Raw genomic sequence first — 20,640 nt, forward strand, 5'->3', positions numbered from 1 at the left:
TCTCACACACACACACGCGCACACACACCACACATTTGTCTGAAAACCCAACACCTTTCCTTGGATCCAGTTGCTCTTGTGGCCGCAGAATCACCCTCCTCATCGCCATGCTGGCCCCGGGTAATCTGGAAGTTGCATCACGGTTGACTGGAGATGAGCCACGCATGACTCAATTTTGTCCACTTTCTTCCCCCATTCGTACAAAACATGCCCAATCCAAAAAAAAAAAAAAAAAAAATCCCCTGATTACCACCTGAATTTGATAAGGGGACCTTCCTATGGACCAGCTAAGGCCCTGCCTGCTACTGTGACCTATAAAAATCAAACTACCCACACGATTTTGCGTTGCATTGTGGGAGTTCCCTATGCACCTCATACCTCAACGTGCCTCTCGTTTTCCACCGGAGAGGAGGAAGTAACAAAATTAAAAAAAAAAAAAACACACACAAAAAAAATGATTTGTCCATCCCATAAGAGACACTGATTTTCATCCCTTACTCCTGAAAAATCTGGAAATGGAGCAACTAACTACAGGACCTTCCGGGAACCAGAAAATTGGAGGGTTTGGTGAGGACTCACTCCAAGGCTAATCACTGTATTCAACAGAGGCAGTGATCTTCATGATCATCACAGATGGAGGGGCACGAATGGACCATCAGGCCAAATCAACATGACAATCCATAAGTTCAAAAAATACTTGTTTCTGATGACAAAAGCAAACTGTTATTCCTCCTCACCTTCCATGACATTGTCAAGTGATCCTAGGCTCCAAGGGCCAACCCAACGGTATTCTTCATAGGATCACGGGAGAGGAGAAGAGCTATTGGGGCTCTGAGCTAGCTGAAAAGGAAATGGAAAAAAACAAATTGACAAGCCATTCTGTTTTTACTACAGCCCACCCGCTTCCACCTCCCCTAAAATCCACCTCTGGTAACAAACCCAGGCAAGCAAACCCAAGACACCAGAACTTCTCCATTCTTCCCTGGCCAGGACACGGAATCCCCTCACATCCAAGAAAGCCTGCATCCAGACAAGACTTGGCCCGACCAAATACTAACACAGGTGGAATGGGGGGAAAATCTGCAAAAATCCTCCCCATCCCTGTTTGATACCCAGAGATGAGACCCTTCTATAGAATTAAGGGCCCAGGGTCTCCTCAGACCCACAGTCAAGCCACACAGAACCAGTTCTCTGCCCAGAGCCCTGGCCCCCAGATTCAGGACAACCTTCTGACTCGACAGTGGCCTCCTCGTTCTCTCCCCGACAAGAATCCAGATCCATGTGGGGGCTTCACAGACACACACACACACACACACACACACACACACACACACACTCCCTGCCTCTCCTTATCTCCCACTCTCTCTCTGTTGAAACTGTGGACCGTGTCTTCCCACTCCTCTGCAAACAACCCCTGACAGCAAAGCACGCATCCAATCTTGGGGAGCAGCTCATGATCAAGGCAATGCCCAGGAAAAAAGACTGGAGACTACACTCGACCTTACGTCTTCCCTGGACCCCTCTCTCCCCAGAGAAACCCCTATCTCTACTTTCTGGAGGGTGCAGCAGATTTCCCCAAGGCCAAGGTACCCACAATTCCATAGTTCGGGCAGTCTTAGTCAAGCACTAGGCCTCCGTGCACAACGCTCCATACGAGACACTAGAATCTCCATAAAGCTCATGCCCTGTAAATTGCTCCACCCCTCCCCTCTGACCTCCATATCTCACACTCCAGTCCCCAGGATTCCTTTTCTGAAAAGATCACAAAGGAAACCAGAAACCTACCTGTCCTGCTCCCCACAAAACAAACACTTCCCTAGACACCTCCCTGGAAGCGACTGTCAGAGCCAGAAAAAAGTCCCTTCAAAGGAGACTGAGGATGGTCAGAGTGACCCTGGAGACAGGACTGTGAGCACCCAGAGATGAGACCTTTCTATAGAATTAAGGGCCCAGGGTCTCCTCAGACCCATAGTCAAGCCAAACAGAACCAGTTCTCTGCCCAGAGCTCTGGCCCCCAGATCCAGGACAGCCTTCTGACTCGACAGTGGCCTCCTCGTTCTCTCCCAGAACCCAACTCAACCTTACCCCCTCTAAAGGGTCTCTTGCTCTCTCTCTCTCTCTCTCTCACACACACACATTTTTCTGAAAACCCAACACCTTCCCTTGGATACAGGTACTCTTGTGGCTGCAGAGTCACCCTCCTCATTGCCATACGCGCCCCAGGTGATCTGGAAGTTGCATCACAGATGACCAAAGATGAGCCACACCCGACTCAATTCTTTCCATTTTCTTCCCCCTGTTGGGACAAAACATGACGAATGCAAAAAACAATCCCCCGAGTGCCACCTGAATTTGATAAGGGGACCTCCCGAAGTACCACCTAAAGCCCCGCCTCCTACTTTGACCCATTAAAATCAACCTACCCACACTCCTTTGTATTGTGTCGTAGAAGTTCCCTAACCACATCATGGCTCTCGCCTTCCACCGGAGAGGAGCAACTAAATTTAAAAAAAAAAAAATTGATTTGTCCATCCCATAAGAGAGACTTATTTTCATCCCCTGCTCCTGAAAAAACTGCAAATGCAGCAACTACAGAACCTTCCAGGAACCAAAAAAAAAATTGGAGGGTTTGTTGAAGAAGCACTCAAAAGCTAATGACTGCATTCAACACAGGCAGTGATCTTCACGATCATCAAAGATGGAGAGGCACGAGGCGTTTAAAGCCATAGTGAACGCTTGGAACGGACCATAAGGCCGAATCAACGTGAGAATCCATAAGTTCAAGGAATCTTTGTTTCTGATGACAAATACAAACAGTAATTCCTCCTCACCTTCCGTGACATTTTTGAAGTGATCCTAGGCTCCAGAGTCCAACCCAACAGAATATTCTTCAGCGTACCATGGGAGTGGAGAAGAGCTATTGGGGCTCGTGGCTAGCTGAAAAGAAAACAGAAAATAAAATTGACAAACCTTTCCATTTTCCCTAATACCCGCCGGCTTCCACCTCCCCTAAAATCCACCTCTGGTGACAAACACAAGCAAGGAAACCCAAGACACCAGAGCTTCTCCATTTTTCCCTCCCCAGGACACTGGATCCCCCACACCCAGTCCCAAGAAAGCCTGCATCCAGACAAGACTTCACCCGACCAAATACTGCCCCAAGTTGGGTGGAGGGAAAATCTGCAACAATCCTCCTCATCCCTGTTTGATACTCAACCCACTGAACAATTGGGTACACCACTATAGGAATCCAAATCCATGTGGGGGCTTCACACACACACATACACCCCTACACACACAGTCCCTGAATCTCCTCAGCTCCCTCTCTCTCTTTCTTTCCGTTGAAACTGTGGACCATGTCCTCCCACTCCCCTGCAAACAAACCCTGACAGCCAAGCAGACATCCAATCTTGTGACCAGCTAATACTCAAGGCAATGCCCAAGAGAAGACTGGACACTCGACCCCACCCTACTCCTTCACGCGACCCCTCTCTCTCCTAGAGATATCTTAATCACTAGTTTGAGGGTTAGAGGGCTGCTTACCCCAAGGACAAACATATCACCTGACCCATATCCTTAGGGAGGGCAGTCCTACTCCTGTACTAGGCCTCAATATACACTGCTCTATATTGGACACTACGATCTCTCCATGAAACTCATGCCCTAGAAATTACTCCATCCCTCCCCACTGACCTCCATATCTCACACTCCAGTCCCCAGGATTCCTTGTCTGAAAAGATCACAAAGGAAACAAGAAACTAGCCTGTGCTGCTCCTCACCAAACACTTCCCTGGTCTCTTCCCTGGAAGCGACTGTCAGAGCCAGAAAATAGTCCCTTCAAAGGAGACTGAGGATGGACAGAGTGACCCTGGAGACAGGGCTGTGAGCACCCAGAGATGAGACCCTTGTATAGAATTAAGGGCCCAGGGCCTCCTCAGACCCACAGTCAAGCCAAACAGAACCAGTTCTCTGCCCAGAGCCCCCACCCCCAGGTCCAGGACAACCTTCTGACTCGACAGTGGCCTCCTCTTGCTCTCCCAACTCAGCCTTATCCACTCAAAATGCTTTCTCTCTCTCTCTCTCTCTCTCTCACACACACACACACACACACACACACACACACACACCCCACAGATTTTTCTGAAAACCCAACACCTTCCCTTGGATCCACTTGCTCTTGTGGCCACAAAATCACCCTCTTCATTACCATACATGCCCCGGGTGGTCTGGAAGTTGTGTCATGGATGACCGGAGATGAGCCACGCCCGACTCCCTTCTTTCCGTTTTCTTTCCCCTGTTGGGACAAAACATGATGAATCCAAAAAACAATCCCCTGAGTGCCACCTGAATTTTATAAAGGGACCTCCCAAAGGACCACTTTAGGCCCCGCCTACTTTGACCCATCAAAATCAAACTACCCACACTACTTTGTATTGTGTCATGGGAGTTCCCGAACCACGTCATGCCTCTCTCGCCTTCCACCGCAGAGGAGGAAGCAACAAAATTAAAATAAAATTGGATTTGTCCATCCCATAATAGAGACTGATTTTCATCCTTGCTCCTGAAAAATCTGCAAAGGCAGCAACTACAGAACCTTCCAGGAACCAGAAAATTGGAGAGTTTGTTGAAGAAGCCCTCAAAAGCTAATGACTGTATTCAACACAGGCAGTGATTTTCACGATCATCAAAGATGAAGAGGCACGAGGCATTTAAAGCTGTGAACACTTGGAACGGACCATCAGTCCAAATCAATGTGAGAATCCATAAGTTCAAGGAATCCTTGTTTCTGATGACAAAAGCAAACTGTTATTGCTCCTCACCTTCCATGACATTTAATTGATCCTAGGCTCTGTATTCCAACCCAAAGGGATTCTTCATAGGATCATGGGAGTTGAGAAGAGCTATTGGGGCACTGGGCTAGCTGAAAAGGAAACAGGAAAAAAAAATTGGACAAACCATTCCTTTTTTCAAACTGCACACCTGCTTCCACCTCCCCTAAAATCCACCTCTGATGGCAAACCCAGGCAAGGTAACCAAAGACACCCGAGAAGCTGATCCATGCTTCCCTCCCCGTGACACTGGATCCCGTCACAACCAATCCCAAAAAAACCTGCATCCAAACAAGACCTCTGCCGACCAAATACTGATCCAACTGAGGTGGGGGGAAAATCTGCAACACCACTCCCCATCCCTGTTTGATACTCAACCCACTGAACAATTTAATATACCACTACCGGAATCTAGATCCATGTGGGAGCTTGACACACACACTCCCTGATTTTCCTTATCTCCCTCTCTCTCTTTCTGTTTAAACAACAGACCCTGTCCTCCCATTGCCCTGCAAACAGCCCCTGACAGAAAAGCAGAAAATTGGAGGGTTTGCTGAGGACTCACTCAAAGGCTAATCACTGTATACAGCACAGACAGCACAGATGATCTTCACGATCATCACAGATGGAGGAGCACAAGGCGTTTAAAGCCACGGTGAACACTTGGAATGGACCATCAGGCCATATCAACATGACACTCCACAAGTTCAACGAATCCTTGTTTCTGGTGACAAAACCAAACTGTTACTCCTCCTCACCTTCCATGACATTTTTCAAGTGATCCTAAGCTCCAGATTCCAACCCAACAGTATTCTTCATAGGCCCACTGGAGTTGAGAAGAGCAATTGGAGCTCTGGACTAGCTGAAAAGGAAATTGAAAAAAAAAACAATTGATAAACCATTCCATTTTTCTTACTGCACACCTGCTTCCATCTCCCCTAAAATCCACCTCTGGTGGCAAACACAGGCAAGGAAACCCAAGACACCAGAGCGTCTTCATTCTTCCCTCCCCAGGACACTGGATCCCCTCACACCCAGTCCCAAGAAAGCCTGCATCCAAACAAGACCTCTCCTGACCAAATACTGAACCAACTGGGGTGGGGACGGTGGGGGGGGGGTGAAGGGGGGGTCATCCATCGCTTCCCCATCGCCATTTATACTCAACCCACACTGAACAATTTGGCACACCACTACAGGAAGCCAGATCCAATTGGGAGCTTCACACACACACACACACATCCCTGATTCTCCTCATCTCCCTCTCTCTCTTTCCGTTTCAACTGTGGACCGTGTCCTCCCAATGCCCTGCAAACAGCCCCTGACAGAAAAGCAAACATCCAATCTTTGGTACCAGTTAAGGCTCAAGGCAATGCCCAGGAGAAGACTGGACACTCGACTCCACCCTACTCCTTCACATGACCCCTCTCTCTCTAGAGAAATCCAAATCCCGAGTTTAAGAGGTAGATGGCTGCTTGCCCCAAGGCCAAAAGTACGCCCCCATTTCGCTAGAGAGGGCAGTCATACTCCACTATGATGCCTCAATTTATACTGCTCTAAACTGGACACGACAATCTCCATGACACGCATAACCTGTAAATTACTCCATCCCCCACCACTGACATCCATATCTCACACTCAGGTCCCCAGAATTTCTGGTCTGAAAAGATGACCAAGGAAACCAAAAACCTACCTGTCTTGCTCCTCACCAAACACTTCCCTAGTCTCTTCCCTGGAAGCAACTGTCAGACCCAGAAAAAAGTCCCTTCCAAAGGAGACTGAGGATGGACAGAGTGACCCTGGAGACAGGACTGTGAGCACCCAGAGATGAGAACCTTCTATAGAATTAAGGGCCCAGGGTCTCCTCAGACCCACAGTCAAGCCAAACAGAACCAGTTCTCTGCCCAGAGCCCCGGCCCCCAGATCCAGGACAACCTTCTGACTGGACAGTGGCCTCCTCACCCTCCACACTCTCTCCCAGAACTCAACTCAACCTCACCCCCTCAAAATGTTCTCTCTCTCTCTCTCTCTCACACACACACACACACACACACACACACACACAAAGCCAAACACGTTCCCTTCCCTTGGATTCTCTTTTTCTCCCCATCACATGTAGATTATCTTCGCAGCCAGGGAGCCTCCAATTGGTCTCTATACATCGTCAACAATGGCACAAGATGGGCCCACTCCAAACCAAATATTTTACGTTTTTTCCCCACAATGGCAAAAAAAAATAAAATAAAATAAATAAATGTTGGATCAAAGAAGCATACCCAGCATGACAGCCAAGGTTTCAGGCTGGTATCCAGATAGACTGGGGAATGCCTTGCCTCTTAGCTAGGCCATTAAAACAAACTGCACAGAGTACTGACAGAAAGGGTGTTTTTGTTCCCTACCAACAGGACACTTCAACGTGGCTCTCTGGTCTTTCCTTGAAGAGGAGGAAAACAAAGAAATCTATTCCTGAAGAGGTGAACTCTCTCAATACACCCTTACGATTCTGGGAAAGAATCCGATGTGTTACTTTCCAGAATGTCCAGAGAAGACGACAGTCATCCTAGGATTAATTCTAGACTCACTAACTGCAAATGGAGGGGGTTATGCACAGTCCGTCGTCTCCACGCCAAATCAGGAAAAATGTTTCCTAACTGAATTAAGCTGCTGAAAAAATTTTGGAAAGACAATGAGGGGCATAAGCCTGGTTTCAATGAGCAAGACAAAACGGACATTCCTCCTCACCTGCCATGACATTCCTTGAAGTTTTCTTAGTTTCACGATTGCCCCCTGCGGTGCCCTGCTATACGAGATGAGGAGCAGAGAGGACGTTGGTCTGGGGGAGGATGAAAAACAAAAGGGGAAAAAAGGCAAACCGTTCAGTTGCTCTAAATAAGATAGGTCGGTAGCCAGCACCACATCATCCTCTTCTGAAAAATACACAGATTGGAAGCCACAGACATCCTAGCTTCCTCACTTAGTTGCCCCCACCACAGAGCACCACAAACCCATGTCAAAGAAAGCCTCCATGCAAAGGACAAGAGTTGTCCAAAGCAAATACTGCATCAACAGAAAAATGAGAAAAACGGCACTACCCATCATTTCTAGGAATCTTACTTAAAAAATCAGGTAGGCCATTAAAATAATCCAGATCTATCTCAAGTGGTGAGACAGATGGAAAGACACACACACGCACACACTCCCTGATTCTCCTTATCTCCCTCTCTCTCTCTTTCCATTTCAACTATGGACCGGGCCCTACCACTCCCTGCAAACAAACCCTGACAGCAAAGCAGACATCCAATCCTGGAGACCAGCTAATGGTCAAGGCAATGCCAGGGAAAAGATTGGACACTACATTTGACCCTACTTCTTCCCTGGACCCCTCTCTCCCCAGAGAAATCCCTATCGCTACTTTCTGGGGGTACGGCACGTTTCCCCGAGGCCAAGGAACCCACATTTCTAGAGTTCGGGCAGTCTTAGTAAAGTACTAAGCCTCCGTGCAAAACGCTCCATACTAGACACTAGAATCTCTAGGAAACTCATAGCCTGTAAATTACGCCATCCCTCCCCACTGTCCTCCATATCTCACACTCAAGTCTCCATAATTCCTTGTCTGAAAAGATGACCAAGGAAGCCAGAAAGCTGCCTGTCCTGCTTCTCACCAAAACACTTCCCTAACTTCTTCGCTGGAGGCGACTGTCAGAACCAGAAAAAAGTCCTTTCAAAGGAGACTGAGGATGGACAAAGTGACCCTGGAGACAGGACTGTGAGCACCCAGAGTTGAGACCTTTCTATAGAATTAAGGGCCCAGGGTCTCCTCAGACCCACAGTCAAGCCAAACAGAACCAGTTCTCTCCCCAGGAGCCCAGCCCCCATATCCAGGACAACGTTCTGACTCGACAGTGACTTCCTCGTTCTCTCCCAGAACCCAACTCAACCTTACCCCCTAAAAATGCTCTCGCTCTCTCTCTGTCTCTCACACGGATACACACACACACACAACACACATTTTTCTGAAAACACAACACCTTCCCTTGGATCCAGTTGCTCTTGTGGCCGCAGAACCACCCTCCTCATCGCCGTGCTGGGCCCGGGTGATCTGGAAGTTGCATCATGGTTAACCAGAGAAGAACCACGCCCGATTCAGTTTTTTCCATTTTCTTCCCCCTGTTCGTACAAAACATGCCCGATCCAAACAAACGATCCACTGAATGCCACCTGAATTTGATAAGGGGACCTCCCGATGGACCAACTAAGACCCCGCCTCCTACTTTGACCCATAAAAATCAAACTACCCACACTACTGTGTGTTGTATCGTGGGAGTTCTGTATCCACCTCATGCCTCAACGTGCCTCTCTCATCTTCCACCGGAGAGGAGGAAGCAACAAAATTAAAAAAAAAAAATCACACAAAAAAAATTGATTTGTCCATCCCATAAGAGAGACTGATTATCATCCCTTGCTCCTGAAAAATCTGGAAATGGAGCAACTACAGGACTTTCCAGGAACCAGAAAATTCTAAGGTTTGTGGAGGACTCACTCAAAGACTAATACTGTATTCACTGTATTCAGCACAGTCAGTGATCTTCACGATCATCAAAGATGGAGGGACACGAGGCGTTTAAAGCCACGGTCAACACTTGGAACTGACCATCAGGCCAAATCAACATGACAATCCATAAGTTCAAGGAATCCTTGTTTCTGATGACAAAAGCAAACGGTTATTCCTCCTTACCTTCCATGACATTTTTCAAGTGATCCTAGGCTCCAGAGTCCAAACCCACAGTATATTCTTCATAGGACCATGGAAGTGGAGAAGAGCTACTGGGGCTCAGGGCTAGCTAAAAAGGAAATGGAAAAAAAAAATTTAACAAACCATGCCATTTTTCCTACTGCACACCTGCTTCCACCTCCCCTAAAATCCACCTCTGGTGACAAACACAGGCAAGAAAACCCAAGATACCAGAGACGTTTTTCTATGCTTCCCTCCCCAGGACACTGGATCACTCACACCCAGGCCCAAGAAAGCCTGCATCCCAACAAGATCTCTCCCGACCAAATATGGACCCAACAGGGGTGAGGGGAAAATCTGCAACACTCCTCCCCATCCCTGTTTGATACTCAACACACTGAAAAATTGGGTACACCACTACAAGAATCCAGATCCACGTGGGAGCTTCACACACACACACACACCCTGACTCTACTTATCTCCCTCTCTCTCTTTCTTTCCATTGAAACTGTGGACTGTGTCCTCCCACTCCCCTGCAAACAACCCCTGACAGAAAAGCAAACATCCAATCTTGGGGACCAGCTCATGGTCAAGGCAATGCCCAGGAGAAGACTGGACACTCGACTCCACCCTATTCCTTCACGTGACCCCTCTCTCTCTAGAGAAATCCCTATTGCTAGTTGGAGGGGTAGATGACTACTTGCCCCAAAGCCAAAAGATACCTCCCCCCACTTCCCTAGAGAAGGCAGTCCTAGTCCAGTACTAGAACTCAATGTACACTGCTCTATACTGGACACTACAATCACCATGAAACTCAAGTCCTGTAAATTACTCCATCCCTCCCCACTGACCTCCATATATAGCACTCAAGTCTCCAGAAGTCCTTGTCTGAAAAGATGACCAAGAAACCAGAAACCTGCCAGTCCTGCTCCTCACCAAACAAATCACTTCCCTTATCCCTTGCCTGGAAGCAACTGTTAGACCCAGAAAAAAGTCCTTTCAAAAGGAGACTGAGGATAGATGGAGTGACCCTGGAGACAGGACTGTGAGCACCCAGAGATGAGACCCTTCTATAGAATTAAGGGCCCAGGGCCTCCTCAAACCCACAGTCAAGCCAAACAGAACCAGTTCTCTGCCCAGAGCCCCGGCCCCCAGATTTAGGACAACCTTCTGACTCGACAGTGGCCTCCTCTTACTCTCCCAGAACCCAACTCAACCTTACCCCCTCAAAATGCTCTCTTTCTCTCTCTCTTACACACACACACAGACAGACACGCACACAACACACTTTTCTGAAAACACAACACCTTCCCTTAGATCCAGTTGCTCTTGTGGCTGCAGAGTCACTCTCCTCATCACCGTGCTGGCCCCGGGAGATCTGGAAGTTGCATCACGGTTGACCGGAGATGAGCCACGCCCGACTCAATTTTTTTTCCATTTCTTCCCCCTGTTCGTACAAAACATGCTCGATCCAAACAAACGATCCACTGAATGCCACCTGAATTTGATAAGGGGACCTCCCGATGGAACAGCTAAGGCCCCGCCTCCTACTTTGGCCAATAAATCAAACTACCCACACAACTTTGTGTTGCTTTGTGGGAGTTACCTATCCACCTCATGCCTCGACGTGCCTCTCTCGTCTTCCACTGGAGAGGAGGAAGCAACAAAGTTTAAAAAAAAAATACACGCAAAAATTTTGATTTGTCCATCCCATAAGAGACACTGATTTTCATTCCTTGCTCCTGAAAAATCTGGAAATGGAGCAACTACAGGACCTTCCAGGAACCAGAAAATTGGAGGGTTTGATGAGGACTCACTCCAAGGCTAATCACTATATTCACAAAAGGCAGTCCTCTTCACGATCATCAGAGAGGGAGGGGCACGAGGAGTTTCAAACCATGAGGAACACTTGGAACAGACCATCAAGCCAAATCTACATGACGATCCTTAAAAATCAAGGAATCCTTGTTTCTGATGAAAAAAGCAGTTATTCCTCCTCACCTTCCATGACATTTTTCAAGAGATCCTATGCTCCAGATTCCACACCCAACAGTATTCTTCAAAGGATCACAGGAGTGGAGAAGAGCTATTGGGGCTCTGGGCTAGCTGAAAAGGAAATGGAAAAAAAAAAAATTGACAAACCATTCCGTTTTTTACTGCACACCTGCTTCCACCTCCGCTAAAATCCACCTCTGGTGGCAAACACAGGCAAGGAAACCCAAGACAGCAGAGCTTCTCCATTCTTCCCTCCCCGGGACACTGGATCCCCTCACACCCAGTCCCAAGAAAGCCTGCATCCAAACAAGACCTCTCCCGACCAAATACTGATCCAACTGGGGGGGGGGTGTCATCCATCCCTTCCCCATCCCTGTTTGGTACTCAACCCACTGAACAATTTGGCACACCACTACAGGAAGGCAGATCCATGTGAGGGCTGGACCGCCCCCCCCCCCCCCACACACACATCCCTGATTCTCCTCATCTCCCTCTCTCTCTTTCTTTCCGTTTCAACTGTGGACCATATCCTCCCAATGCCCTGCAAACAGCCCCCGACAGAAAATCAAGCATCCAATCTTTGGAACCAGCTAATGGTCAAGGCAATGTCCAGGAGAACACTCGACACCACCCTACTCCTTCATGTGAGAGAAGCAGCGTGGCTCAGTGGAAAGAGCACAGGCTTTGGAGTCAGGGCTCATGAATTCGAATCCCAGCTCTGCCACTTGTCGGCTGTGTGACTGTGGGTAAGTCACTTAACTTCTCTGTGCCTCAGTTCCCTCACCTGTAAAATGGGGATGAAGACTGTGAGCCCCTCGTGGGACAACCTGATTCCTCTATGTCTACCCTTACCCTTAGAACAGTGCTCGGCCCATAGTAAGCGCTTAATAAATACCAACATTATTATTATTCTCTCTCTAGAGAAATCCCAATCGCTAGTTGAAGGGATAGATGGCTGCTTGCCCCAAGGCCAAAAATACGCTCCCATTTCCCTAGAGAGTGCAGTCGTACTCCACTACGATGCCTCAATTTACACTGCTCTAAACTGCACACTACAATCTCCATGACACGCATACCCTTTAAATTACTCAGTGCCCTGTAAATTACTCCATCCCTCACCACTGACATCCATATCTCACACTCAGGTCCCCAGAATTCCTTGTCTGCAAAGATGACCAAGGAAACCCAAAATCTGCCTGTCTTGCTACTCACCAAACACTTCCCTAGACTCTTCCCTGGAAGCGACTGTCAGACCCAGAAAAAAGTCAGACCCAGAACCAGTTCTCTCCCCAGAGCCCCGGCCCCCAGATCCACGACAACGTTCTGACTCGACAGTGGCCTCCTCGCTCTCTCCCAGAACCCAACTCAACCTTACCCCCTCAAAATGCTCTCTCTCTCTCTCTCACACACACACAAACACACACACACAATTTTCTGAAAACGCAACACCTTCCCTTAGATCCAGTTGCTCTTGTGGCCGCAGAGTCACCCTCTCATTTCCTCATCACCGTGCGGGCCCCAGGTGATCAGGAAGTTGCATCACGATTGACCGGAGTTGAACCACGCCCGACTCAGTTTTTTCAACTTTCTTCCCCCTGTTTGTACAAAACATGCCGAGTCCAAAAAACAATCCGCTGAATGCCACCTGAATTTTATAAGGGGACTTCCCGATGGACCAGCTAAGGCTCCACCTCAGACTTGGACCAATAAAAATCAAACTATCCAAACTATTTTGTGTTGCATCGTGGGATTCCCTATCCACCTCCTGCCTCAACGTGCCTCTCTCGTCTTCCACCGCAAAGGAGGAAGCAATAAAATTGAAGAAAAAAAATCACGCAAAAAAATTCATTTGTCCATCCCCTAAGAGACTGATTTTCATCCCTCACTCCTGAAAAATCTGCAAATGGAGCAACTACAGGACCTTCTAGGAACCAGAAAATTGCAGGGTTTGTTGAGGACTCACTCAAAGGCTAATTACTGTATTCAGCACAGGCAGTGATCTTCACAATCATCAAAGATGGAGGGGCACGAGTAGTTTCAAGCTACTGTGAACACTTGGAACAGACCATCAAGCCAGATCTACATGAGAATCCATAAGTTCAAGGAATCCTTGTTTCTGATGACAACAGCAAACTGTTATTCCTCCTCACCTTCCATGACATTTTTCAAGTGATCCTAGGCTCCAGTTTCCAACCCAACAGTATATTCTTCAGAGGACCATAGGAGTGGAGAAGAGCTATTGAAGCACTGGGCTAGCTGAAAAGGAAATGAAAAAAAAAAAAGTTGGCAAGCCATTCTGTTTTTCCTGCTGCACACCTGCTTCCACCTCCCCTAAACTCCACCTCTGGTGACAAACACAGGCAAGGAAACCCAGGACACCAGAGAAGCTTCTCCATTCTTCCCTCCCCGTGACACTGGGTCCCCTCACACCCAGTCCCAAGAAAGCCTGCATCCAAACAAGGCCTCTCCTGACCAAATACTGAGCCAAGTGGGGTGCGGGGCAGGTGGAGGGGGGGAATCTGCAACACTCCTCCCCATCCCTGTTTGATACTCAACCCACTGAACCATTTGATATACCACTACAGGAATCCAGATGCATGTGGAGGCTGCGTGCGCACACACACACACTCCCTGATTCTCCTCATCTCCCTCTCTCTCTCTCTTTCCATTGAAACTGTCAACCATGTCCTCCCACTCCCCTGCAAACAACCCCTGACAGAAAAGCAGACATCCAATCTTGGGCACCAGCTAATGGTCAAGGCAATGCCCTGGAGAAGACTGGACACTACACTCAACCCTACTTCTTCCCTGGACCCCTCTCTCCCCAGAGAAATCCCTATCGCTACTTTCTGGGGGGTACAGCACGTTTCTCCAAGTGACCCACATTTCCATAGCTCGGGTAGGCCTAGTCAAGTACTAGGCCTCAGTGCACAGTGTTCCATACTACACACTAGAATCTCCATGAAACTCATGCGCTGAAAGTTGCTCCATCCCTCACCTCCATATCTCACTCTCCAATCCCCAGGATTCCTTGTGCCTTGTGCCCGCGATACAAGGTGAGGAGCAGCGAGGATGGTGGTCTCGGGGGGGGGGCAGGGAGGAGATGGAAAACAAAGGGGAAAAAGAGGCAAGCCGTTCAGTTTCTTTAAAGGAGACAGGTCTCTACCAGCACCCCATCAACCTCTTCTTAAAAATACATAGATTTGAGCCCACAGACACCCTAGCTTCCTCACTTACTTCCCCCTGCCACAGAGCACCACAAACCCATGCCAAACAAAGCCTCAATGCAAAGGACAAGAGTTCTCCAAGGCAAATACTGCATCAACAGGGAAAGGGGAAAAATCAGCACTACCCGTCATTTCTAGGAATCTTACTTCAAAAATCAGGTAGGCCGATTAAGGAATCCAGATCTATCTGGAGTGGTGAGACAGATGGACAGACACACACACACACACCCTGATTCTCCTTATCACCCTCTCTTTCTGTTTACACTGTGGACCGTGTCCTCCCACTCCCCTGCAAACAACCCGTGACAGCAAAGCAGGCATCTAATCTTGGGGACCAGCTAATAGTCAAGGCAATGCCCCGGAAAAGCCTGGACACTAGACTCGACCCTACTTCTTCCCTGGACCCGTCTCTCCCCAGAGAAATCCCTATTGCTACTTTCTGGGGGGGGTACAGCAGGTTTCCCCGAGGTCAAGGTACACACATTTCCATAGTTAGGCTGTCTTAGTCAAGTCCTAGGTCTCCGTGCACAACGCTCCATACGAGAGAGTAGAATCTCCATGAAACTCATGGCCTGATACTTGCTCCATCCCTCACCACTGACCTCCTTATCTCACGCTCAAGTCTCCAGAATTCCTTGTCTGAAAAGATGACCAAGGAAACCAGAAACCTGCCTGTCTTGCTCCTCACCAAACACTTCCCTGGTCTCTTCCCTGGAAGCGACTGTCAGACCCAGAAAAAAGTCCCTTCAAAGGAGACGGAGGATGGACAGAGTGACCCTGCAGACAGGACTGTGAGCACCCAGAGTTGAGACCTTTCTATAGAATTAAGGGCCCAGGGTCTCCTCAGACCCACAGTCAAGCCAAACAGAACCAGTTCTCTGCCCAGAGCCCCGGCCCCCAGATCCAGGACAACGTTCTGACTCGACAGTGACTTCCTCGTTCTCTCCCAGAACCCAACTCAACCTTACCCCCTCAAAATGCTCTCGCTCTCTGTCTCTCACACGGATACACACACACACACACACCACACATTTTTCTGAAAACACAACACCTTCCCTTGGATCCAGTTGCTCTTGTGGCCGCGCAGTCACCCTCCTCATCGCCGTGAGGGCCCCAGGTTATCGGGAAGTTGCGTCACGTTTGACCGGAGATGAACCACGCCTGACTCCGTTTTTCCCATTTTCTTCCCCCTATTGGTACAAAACGTGCCCAATCCAAAAAACAATCCCCTGAATGCCACCTGAATTTTATAAGCGGACCTCCCGATGGACCAGCTAAGGCCCCACCTCCTACTTTGATCAATAAAAATCAAACTGCCCACACTACTTTGTGTTGCGTCGTGTGAATTCCATCTCCACGTCATGCCTCAGTGTGCCTCTCTCGTTTCCTCCTCTCCGGTGGAAGACAACAAAATTAAAAAAAAAAAAAAACACAAAAAAAAATGGATTTGTCCATCCCATAAGAGAGACTTATTTTCATCCATTGCTCCTGAAAGATCTGTAAATGGAGCCACTACAGGACCTTCCAGGAACCAGAAAATTGGAGCGTTTGTTGAGGACTCACTCAAAGGCTAATATTGTATTCACTGTATTCAGCACAGGCAGTGATCTTCACGATCAGAGATGGAGGGACACGAGGCGTTTAAAGCCAAGGTGAACACTTGGAACAGACCAGCAGGCCAAATCAACATGACAATCCATAAGTTCAAAGAACCCTTGGTTCTGATGACAAAAGCAAACTGTTATTCCTCCTCACCTTCCATGACATTTTTCAAGTGATCCTAAGCTCCATATTCCAACCCAACAGTATATTCTTCATAGGATCATGGGAGAGGAGAAGAGCTATTCGGGCTCTGGGATAGCTGAAAAGAAAATGGAAAAAAATAAACACACAAATTGACAAACCATTCCGTTTTTCCTACAGCACACCTGCTTCCACCTCCTCTAAAATCCACCTCTGGTGGCAAACCCAGGAAAGGAAACCCAAGACACCAGAGAAGTTTCTCCATTCTTCCCTCCCCATGACACTGGATCCCCTCACACCCAGCCCCAAGAAAGCCTGCATCCAAACAAGACCTTCCCCGATCAAATACTGAGCCAACAGGGGTGGGGGGGCAATCTGCAACACTCCTCCCCATCCCTGTTTGATACTCAACCCACTGAACAATTTGGGACACCACTACAGGAATCCAGATCCATGTGGGGGCTTGATACACATACACACACACAAACACACACTCCCTGATTCTCCTCATCTCCCTCTCTCTCTTTCTTTCCATTTACACTGTGCACAGTGTCCTCCCACTCCCATGCAAACAACCCCTGACAGAAAAGCAGACATCCAATCGTGGGGACCAGATAATGGTCAAGGTAATGCCCCGGAAAAGCCTGGACCCTACACTCAACCCTACTTATTCCCTGGACCCCTCTCTCCCCAGAGGAATCCCTATCCCTACTTTCTGGGGGGTATGGCAGGTTTCCCCAAGGCTCAGGTACCCACATTTCCATACGGCGGGTGGTCTTAGTCAAGTCCTAGGCCTCCGTGCACAACGCTCCATACGAGACACTACAATCTTCATGAAACTCATGCCCTGATACTTGCTCCATCCCTCACCACTGATCTCCCTATCTCACGCTCAAGTCTCCAGAATTCCTAGTCTGAAAAGATGACCAAGGAAACCAGAAGCCTGCCTGTCCTGCTCCTCTCCAAACACTTCCCTGGTCTCTTCCCTGGAAGTGACTGTCAGACCCAGAAAAAAGTCCTTTCAAAGGAGACTGAGGATGGACAGAGTGACCCTGGAGACAGGACTGTGAGCACCCAGAGTTGAGACCTTTCTATAGAATTAAGGGCCCAGGGTCTCCTCAGATCCACAGTCAAGCCAAACAGAACCAGTTCTCTGCCCAGGAGCCCAGCCCCCATATCCAGGACAACGTTTTGACTCGACAGTGGCCTTCTTGACCTCCCTGCTCTCTCCCAGAACTCAACTCAACCTCCCCCCTCAAAATGCTCTCTCTCTCACACACACACACACACACACACGAAGTCCAACACGCTCGCTTCCCTTGGACAGGTGTTTTTCTCCCCATCACATGTAGATGATCATCACAGCCAGGGAGACTCCAATTGCTCTCTGTACATCGTTGAAGTTGGCACGAGATGGGCCCCCACCGAAACGAACGTTTTACGTTTTGTGCCCCCTATTGGCAAAAAAAAAAAAAGATGGTGGATCAAAAAAGCATAGCCCGAATGACAGCTAAGGTTTCAGGATGGTTCTGTGGTAGACTGGGGAATGCCTCAAGTCCTAGCTGGGCCAGTAAAAGAAACTGCACAGAGTACTGCCAGAAAGGGTGTCTTTGTTCCCAACCAACTGTATACCTTAACGTGGCTCTCTGGTCTTTCCTTGGAGAGAAGGAAAACACAGAATTCTATTCCTGAGGAAGTGAACTCTCTCAACACACCCTTACAGTTCTAGGAACGGAATCGATGCAGGACCTTCCAGAATGTACAGAGAATACGACAGTCGTCCTAGGATGAATTCTAGACTCACTAACTGCAAATGGAGAGTGTTACGCATAGTCCGTCATCTCCGTGCAACATGAGGAAAAATGTTTCCTAACTGAATTAAGCTGGTGAAAAAAGTTTGGAAAGACAATGAAGCCCAGAAGCCTGAGTTCAAAGAGCAAGAGAAAACTGACATTCCTTCTCACCTGCCATGACATTCCTTGAAGCCACAGGATGCCCTCCTGTGGTGCCCTGCGATGCGAGATGAGGAGCTGAGAGGATGGTGGTCTCGGGGGAGATGAAAAACAAAGGGGAAAAAAGGCAAGGTGCTCAGTTTCTCTAAAATGACACCGGTCTCTACCCAGCACCACATCAACCTCTTCTTAAAAATACACACAGATTTGAACCCACAGACACCCTAGCTTCCTCACTTAGTTCCCCCTACCACAGAGCACCACAAAACCATGCCAAACAAGGCCTCGATGCAAAAGACAAGAGTTCTCCAAGGCAAATACTGCGTCAACGGGGAAAGGGGAAAATCGGCACTACCCGTCATTTCTAGGAATCTTACTTGAAAAATCAGGTAAGCCATTAAAGGAATCCAGATCTATTTGGAGTGGTGAGACAGATCACACACACACACACACACACACACACTCCCTGAATCTCCCTCTCTCTCTTTCTTTCTGTTTCAACTGTGGACCGTGTCTCCTCCCACTCCCCTGCCAACAACCCCTAGCAGCAAAGCAGGCATCCAATCTTGGCGACCAGCTAATGGTCAAGCCAATGCCCCGGAAAACACTGGACACTCGACTCCACCCTACTCCTTCACATGACCCCTCTCTTAGAGAAATCCCTATCACTAGTTTGAGGGGTAGATGGCTGCTTGCCCCAAGGCCAAAGATACCCCTCCTCCCCATTTCCCTAGAGAGGGCAGTCCTAGTCCAGAACAAGGCCTCAATGTAAACTGCTCTATACTGGACACTACCATCTCCATGAAACTCAGGCCCTGTAAATTACTCCATCCCTCCCCACTGACCTCCATGTCACACTCAGATCCCCAGAATTCCTTGTCTGAAAAGATCACAAAGGAAACCAGAAACCTGCCTGTCTTGCTCCTCACCAAACACTTCCCTGGTCTCTTCCCTGGAAGTGACTGTCAGACCCAGAAAAAAGTCCCTTCAAAGGAGATGGAGGATGGACAGAGTGACCCTGGAGACAGGACTGTGAGCACCCAGAGTTGAGACCTTTCTATAGAATTAAGGGCCCAGGATCTCCTCAGACCCACAGTCAAGCCAAACAGAACCAGTTCTCTGCCCAGAGCCCCGCCCCCCAGATCCAGGACAACCTTCTGACTCGACAGTGGCCTCCTCGTAATCTCCCAGAACTCAACTTAACCTTACCCCCTCAAAATGCTCTCTCTCTCACACACACACAACACACATTTTTCTTAAAACTTAACACCTTCCCTTGGATCCAGTTGCTCTTGTGGCCACGCAGTCACCCTCCTCCTCGCCGAGCAGGTCTCAGGTGATCGGGAAGTTGCGTCACGGTTGACCAGAGATGAACCACGTCTGACTCAATTTTTTCCGCTTTCTTCCCCCTGTTGGTACAAAACGTGCCCAATCCAAAAAACAATCCCCTGAGTACCACGTGAATTTTATAAGGGGACCTCCCGATGGACCAGCTAATGCCCCGCCTCCTACTTTGATCAATAAAAAACAAACTACCCACACTACTTTGTGTTGTGTCGTGTGAATTCCCTATCCATGTCATGCCTCAACGTGCCTCTCTCGTCTTCCCCCGGAGAGGAGGAAACAACAAAAGAAAAAAAAATTACACAAAAAAATTGATTTGTCCATCCCATAAGAGAGACTTGTTTTCATCCATTGCTCCTGAAAAATTTGCCAATGGACCAACTATAGGACCTTCCAGGAACCAGAAAATTGCACAGTTTGTTGAGGACTCACTCAAAGGCTAATCGCTGTATTCAGCACAGTCAGTGATCTTCGCGATCAAAGATGGAGGGGCACGAGCGTTTAAAGCCAAGGTGAACACTTGGAACAGACCATCAGGTCAAATCAACATGACAATCCATAAGTTCAAAGAACCCTTATTTCTGATGACAAAAGCAAACTGTTATTCCTCCTCACCTTCCATGACATTTTCAAGTGATCCTGGGCTCCAGATTCCAACCCAACAGTATATTCTTCATAGGATCATGGGAGAGGAGAAGAGCTACTGGGGCTCTGGGATAGCTGAAAAGGAAATGGAAAAAAAAAAAAAATTGACAAACCCTTCCCTTTTTCCTACAGCACACCTGCTTCCACCTCCCCTAAAATCCACCTCTGGTGGCAAA

Source organism: Ornithorhynchus anatinus, chromosome 1 (assembly GCF_004115215.2).
Source record: "Ornithorhynchus anatinus isolate Pmale09 chromosome 1, mOrnAna1.pri.v4, whole genome shotgun sequence".
Classification (NCBI taxonomy): Eukaryota; Metazoa; Chordata; class Mammalia; order Monotremata; family Ornithorhynchidae; genus Ornithorhynchus; species Ornithorhynchus anatinus.